Source organism: Echinops telfairi, unplaced genomic scaffold (genome assembly GCF_000313985.2).
Source record: "Echinops telfairi isolate 266 unplaced genomic scaffold, ASM31398v2 ScPeMD7_7412;HRSCAF=8450, whole genome shotgun sequence".
In the NCBI taxonomy this organism is placed as follows: domain Eukaryota; kingdom Metazoa; phylum Chordata; class Mammalia; order Afrosoricida; family Tenrecidae; genus Echinops; species Echinops telfairi.
The window spans coordinates 3,756,910-3,763,011 of record NW_022111312.1 but is presented as its reverse complement, the minus strand read 5'-3'; positions in this window follow the sequence as shown (position 1 = coordinate 3,763,011).

The window sequence follows — 6,102 nt, the reverse complement described above, 5'->3', positions numbered from 1 at the left end:
GAAGGTTACCCACTGAAGCTGCTGATCTCAAGGTCAGAGGTTTGAACCCAGCATTCTCTCCAAGGCACTCAACTCAAGGGCAACTAGCTGGCGGTATTCATTAGAGACAAAACAGAAGAATAGAAACCACAGCAAAGTTGTCTGGAAGCCCTTGGCGATAGGGGGAGAGCTGGCTTGTGTGTGTCCCTCTAGACTGCTTTCCATGCCTGCACATAAGCGATGTGTGTAAGAAATAAAATGTGGGTTTGAATGTCTAAGTGGGTTTAAGTGCTTTTTTTTTTAATTTTTAGTGTTTCATATTGTTTTAGTGCCACTGATCCATGGTGTTAAACGTTTTACAGAGCTGTGTGGTGGAGGAGGTATTTGTAAATTACTTACCTAGTCCCCTATGGTTGGGCACATATGTTGTTTCCAGTGTTTGCCTAGCTGGGAGGTCCCTGTAGTAAGCATTGCTGTGGTCCAAACATTGACCGACTCCTCTCTCTCTCTCTCTCTCACTCTCTCTCTCTTTCTCTCTCTGTTCCCTGACTCTTCTCTTAATTTACTCCAGAAAAATTCCAGGAGCAGAACGGGGGCTCAAGGGGAGCATGTGATTTCAAGGCTGGTAAAATTAGCATTTATCAGTTTGGGACCAAATCATCTTCCAGAAATATTCCTGTTGAGATGCGTCTCCAGAAAAAACACTGAGAAAATGTCCACTAAATAGTTGTGAGCTGGTTGTTAACTGTAATCAGTGGCTGCCTCGTGAGGCCGTGGGCCCCCTGTCCCTGGGAGAGTTCAAGTAGGGGCTATGTGATTATTTGCCCACAGCGGAGCCCTGGTGGTGCTAACTGAAGGGTCAGGGGTTCGAACCCACTAGCGACTCTGCAGGAGGCAGATGGGGCAGTCTGCTTCCAATTTACAGCTTTGGAATCTATGGGGGCAGTTCAATGCCATCCTATCGGGCCACGAGGAGGAGGAATGGCTCGCCGGCAATGGACATCGATTTGGTTTGTCCGTGATCAAGGGGAGACTCCCATTGGTTGAAGGTGGGGCTCCAGGTCCTTTCCAAGTTTCAGAATCAGGCAGAACTAGAGATTTTAGCCTTTTAGGCGAATACTGAAAGCTAAGCTATCTCTGTTCTTTCCTCTTTTAAGTTCTCCTTACCACTTACTGCTTCTCTCCCCAGCACCTTGCTTTGTCCCAGAGCTGCCGCCCACACCTTGAGCCTCCGGAACAGGCATGCTGAGTCACAAGCAGACCTGGCCTTCCGCTGTGAATGAAGTCAGGCTCTCCAACTGCGCTGGCAAAGGGGATTCCACTGGGGTCGCTCCGACCTGGCTGCAAACCCAATCTCTGTCACCTCCCAGGAGGGTGGGGCCCTTTCGTCTCCCCAGGCCTCGGTGGTCCTCCTTTTCAAAATCGAGATCACTGGAGCCCTCACCCCATGAAGGAAGGGGGCGGGTCAAAGAGACAAGCACACTGTCAACTCCTTTTAATGAAGGATTTAGCACAGACCCAAACCAGGTGCGGTCAAGTGGATTCTGACTCTGGGCGGATATCCCCATGCCTTTCAGGGTGGAACCGTGCCCCACGGGGGGGGGCTTTTATGGATGCGCTTTTAGGAACCGGGTCTCCAGGCCTTTCTTCTGTGGGGCCTCTGGGGGGGGGGGTTCCTAACTTCAAACCTTTCAGTTAGCAACGGAGCCCATGAGCTATTTGTGCCTAGGGATTCCTCTTCAGGAAAGAAGCAGCCCGTTCTGTGTTTTGTTTTTAATTAAGACATTTCATTGGGGGCTCTTACAGCTCTTATCACAATCCATACATCAATTGTATCAGGCATATTTGTACCTATCGCCATCATTCTTTTCTAGACATTTCACTTTCTATCGAGCCCTTAGTATCAGCTCCTCTTTCCCCCTCCCTCCCCTGGCGACCCCTTGATAAAAGATAAATGATTATTATTTTCATATCTTACACCGACCGCTGTCTCCCTTCCCACACCGTTACGCTTTTTTGTTGGCTTGGGGCTTGTTCATGAGATGTTGAGTGGACAGGTAAGCCTTCACTCGACTAAAACACTAAAAGAAGAAAAAGAAAGATACTCTGGGCAGGACCAGCTCCTGTGGGATGCGGACGCGACTGTTCACCCCCGGGGATTGGTGAGTCCTTTGCATCTCTATCTTCTAAGTCCATCGGACCTCACTGGACCTCAAGTATCCACCACTAGGAGTTGTTGGCGGCGAACAGAAAGGCTGTCAGTTTCCATCCATCTGGTGACCCCAAGGGAGAAAGGACCAGTGATGTGTTTTTGTAAACAGTCTCACCTACAAAGCCACTAGGGGGCAGTTCTGCTGCTCACACGGGGGCTGCTGTAAGTCACAGTCCACTCAACAGCACCTAACGGCCGCTGCCTTCTCGAACCCGTGGAGTAAGGCAAACTGCGTTCTCTGCATGTAACCACATCGGGTCTTATCTCACGTACCCTGACAGGACTCTGACACACTTCCCACGGAGAGGCCAGTCGAGGTTCCCTCTTCTTGACTCTAGGCAGACCTGTGACTATGTCACGCGAGTGTCACTTCCTCGTCTAGCCATCCGGGACCACATGGCATCCACTTGTTTCCGGAAGCCCTTGCACATCCCAGGAGCATGCTTCTGCCCTGAGGCTGCTGGGCTCAGAAATGCGCTCACGTGGTCTTACCACAGAGAGCAGACTATGAAATACCCAGGCAGCCCCCAGCTACCATTTGACTGCAACCACAGAGAGCCTAGGAAAAACCGGCCAGCTGAGCCCTTCCTCAGTTCTCTGCACCCACAGAAACATTAATAGAGGCACACCGGTTTTTTTTTTCTTTTCTCTCTGCACTTCACTTGACTGGACTTCACAGAAATTGTTTTGTTTTGTTTTGAATTGGAGGTTTGTGGCAACCCTGTGCCAACCAAGTCTACCAGTACCACTTTCCCAATAGAATGTGCGTGCTTTGTGCTCACATGTTGGTCAGTCTCCCAAGACTGGAAACTTCTGCGTAATGGTACTGCACGCTTAATAGACTACAGTCTAGTATCACCCTCATTTCTGTCCTCGCTGGGAAGCCAAACACTGTGTGTGGCTCACTACCTTGCTGGGACCAATCTGGCAATATCCTGAGCATGTTGTATCAGGATGTTTTGGCGTGCCGAAACAGATAGCGGATCCAAGCACAGAGTCCTCCTTTTAAAGGAAGGGAAAATTAACGTTTGCATAGACTGTGTGCCGGAAACCGCGCCAGGTTCTTTTACTCGCTGGTTTTAATGAGGATGATGGCAATAATGTGATGATGATAACAGAAATAATGGCCCACCCAAATTCACAGCCAGCGGGGTGATTCTGACTCACAGCAACTGTGGTAGTTGCATCATCTGTTGTCAATTTGAGACTGAAGAGTGAAGGGGTGGAGTTTAGCCTGTCAATCAGGCTGCAGCTTGATGACCTCATTTGGAGGCGCTCAGGAGATAAATAGCTCGTTGGAGGCGGGACCCACATGCACACTCCTGCGAGACATGCTTGCTGATAAGACACATGGAGCTACGTTAGAGCCCTGGAGCTGAAAGTTACGTGGAGACCCCTGACAGGGCTGAGATGCCTCTACTGCTATTGGACCCACAAGAGTTTCCACCCACTAGTCTGTGATCTTCCTGCATTCGGCATCATTGCATGTGTTGCGTGAGTCTGAAGAGGAATTTATAGATTGGTATGGGGCATATGGGCTAACATCGGACTTAGGGACTTGATCTGGACTGGGCTGGGATGTTTTCTCAATATTCAATTGCTCTTGTATATAAAGCTCTTTCTTTCTTTCTTCCTTTCTTCCTTTCTTCCTTTCTTCCTTTCTTCCTTTCTTCCTTTCTTCCTTTCTTCCTTTCTTTCTTTCTTTCTTTCTAGTTCAAGGTTTATTTGTTGACCTAAAGCTCTTTCTTACACACGAGTCTCTCTGGATTTGTTTCTCTAGTCTACCCAGACTAACACATCAACCCTATCTAGTGTTTCTGAGGCTTTGTAAATTTTTACAGGAACAGACTGCCCCCAGGGCTCCTTATCCCCCACAGTAATAATAGTATCCTCCATTGATTCAACTTTTACAAGGACCAGACACTGTGCTATGGAGTTAACACCTAGAGGTGCTCTTTAGTATGCCCATTTTCCAGATGAGAAAACTGAGGTTTAAAAAGGCAGCATGACTTTTCCAAGTTCAGATCCCCAGTGAGTGGCAGAGATTGAATTTGAACCTGGGCCTGAATACCTTTCAAGACCCCCACCCCCACCCCCTGCCCAAATTCAAATTCACTTCATCGAGTCCATTCTGACTCAGTCACCCAAAATCACAGAGCAGAATTGCCCCTGTTGATTTTTGAGATGGTCACTCTCTATGGGAGTAGAAAGTCTCATCTTTCTCCCGTGATGCAGCTGGTGAGTTTGAACTGCTGGCCTTGCACTTAGCAGACCCAGGCGGACCTACTTCTCCACCAGGGCAAGCGTACTTCTTAGCTAACTAGCAGATCGGCTCACACAGTAAAGAATGCCGCCCAGGATTATGGGGCTCCTTTTGAAAAAATCATTTATATAGGCCCCAAAAGTCCACAATTACATTAAAACAAGGAAGAGACCGTCAGCAAGCAGGGACACGAGATAAATGGACACAGACCAACCAGAACAGAAACAAGGAGACGGTGGATGCATGGTCCCTCCACATGCCAACACCTCCCTCCCCCTTTACAGGAAGTTGGAAGCCGCTTAGGGCTTGAGGGCCTGCGCAAATTCAGGCCTTTGAGACAGGACGCCAGTACCCTTGAGAGGCCCCAATCTAGGCCAGGTGGGCTTAATTCAGCCAATGGGGTCAACCAGTATCATTGACCATGCCTCCCAGCAGAGGGCCCTGTAAAGGTCAGCACCAAGAGCCCCTGCCTTCTTTGCCAGCTGCTCCCCGGCCCAGGCTGTGCTGTGGTTTTTCTTCCCCGTGACGGTATGAAATGCCCTGAGAGTGCCTGCGTAAAGCCTGAAACTTCTATCCTTTATAAAAACTCGCTTGGATCGCAAACCAGGCTTCGAAGTGAATTCTTTGTCTTGCAAAGCCGAGGACCGTGGAGGTATTTCCACCCGGGGAATCGAACAAAACCTAGAACCAACGCCATTAAACTCAGGTGACCAGACGTCCCGCTTTTTAACAATTTTTCCCTGCATCCCGCGGTGTTTTAAAGTCCCTTATTTTGGAAAGAATGCATGACAAGCTAGGGTAGACGGTTTTCGGCTGCCATGTGGCTATTTCACCAGGATATGAGTTTTATCAATGGTGTCCTGCTTTACCAATGTTAAAATCTGGTCACCTTACACTAAACTGCTATGTAAATCTGCACTGAAAACAAATTAAAGCATTATTTAATTTTTTTTTTTAAAAAAGGCTGTTCCCACAATACAAGATGGCCTCTCCCAGCCCACAAATGGGTCCTCCAGGGGTCACCATTCAACAGAGCAGTGTGAGCTGGAGGCTCCTCTGTCCCTTAGGGCCCGAGGCCCTGCCTGTCTCCCCCTAGAGTCTAGTGATTGCTCTCCACTGTGGGTCATTTCTGGGTCCCCTCACAGACACACCACCCCCCAGCCCCCCAGACCATGAGAAGCAGAGAGGTAGAGATAGGAGCCCTCTCTCCAGCTGGCCCCTGCGGAAGGAGGGCTTGGGTGCTAAACTCAGGCATGCCGGATCCACCTTTCCAAGCTGCTGGAGAGCTGAGGGGCACTAGCCCTGCCCACAAGTCCTTGGTGACTGGATCCGGAGAGTAGCTGGCCAGGCCCTGCTCTGAGGATCCCAGGTGGTGAGGGCCATGGACCCAGAAGTCACAAATCAAACCCAAACCAAACTCACTGCCATTGAGTTGATGCCCACTATGATGCCCATCATAGTGACACCATAGGACAGGGCAGAACTGCCCCTGTGAGTTGCCAAGATTGTAACTTTATCTTTTTTTTAATAAGTTTTATTGGCACCTAATTTACATATCATACAATTCAATGGTTCCATCGTATCAAGAATTGTGCAATCATTACCATCTCAATTTTAGTACACCCCACCCATGGTTAAATCACCTTTA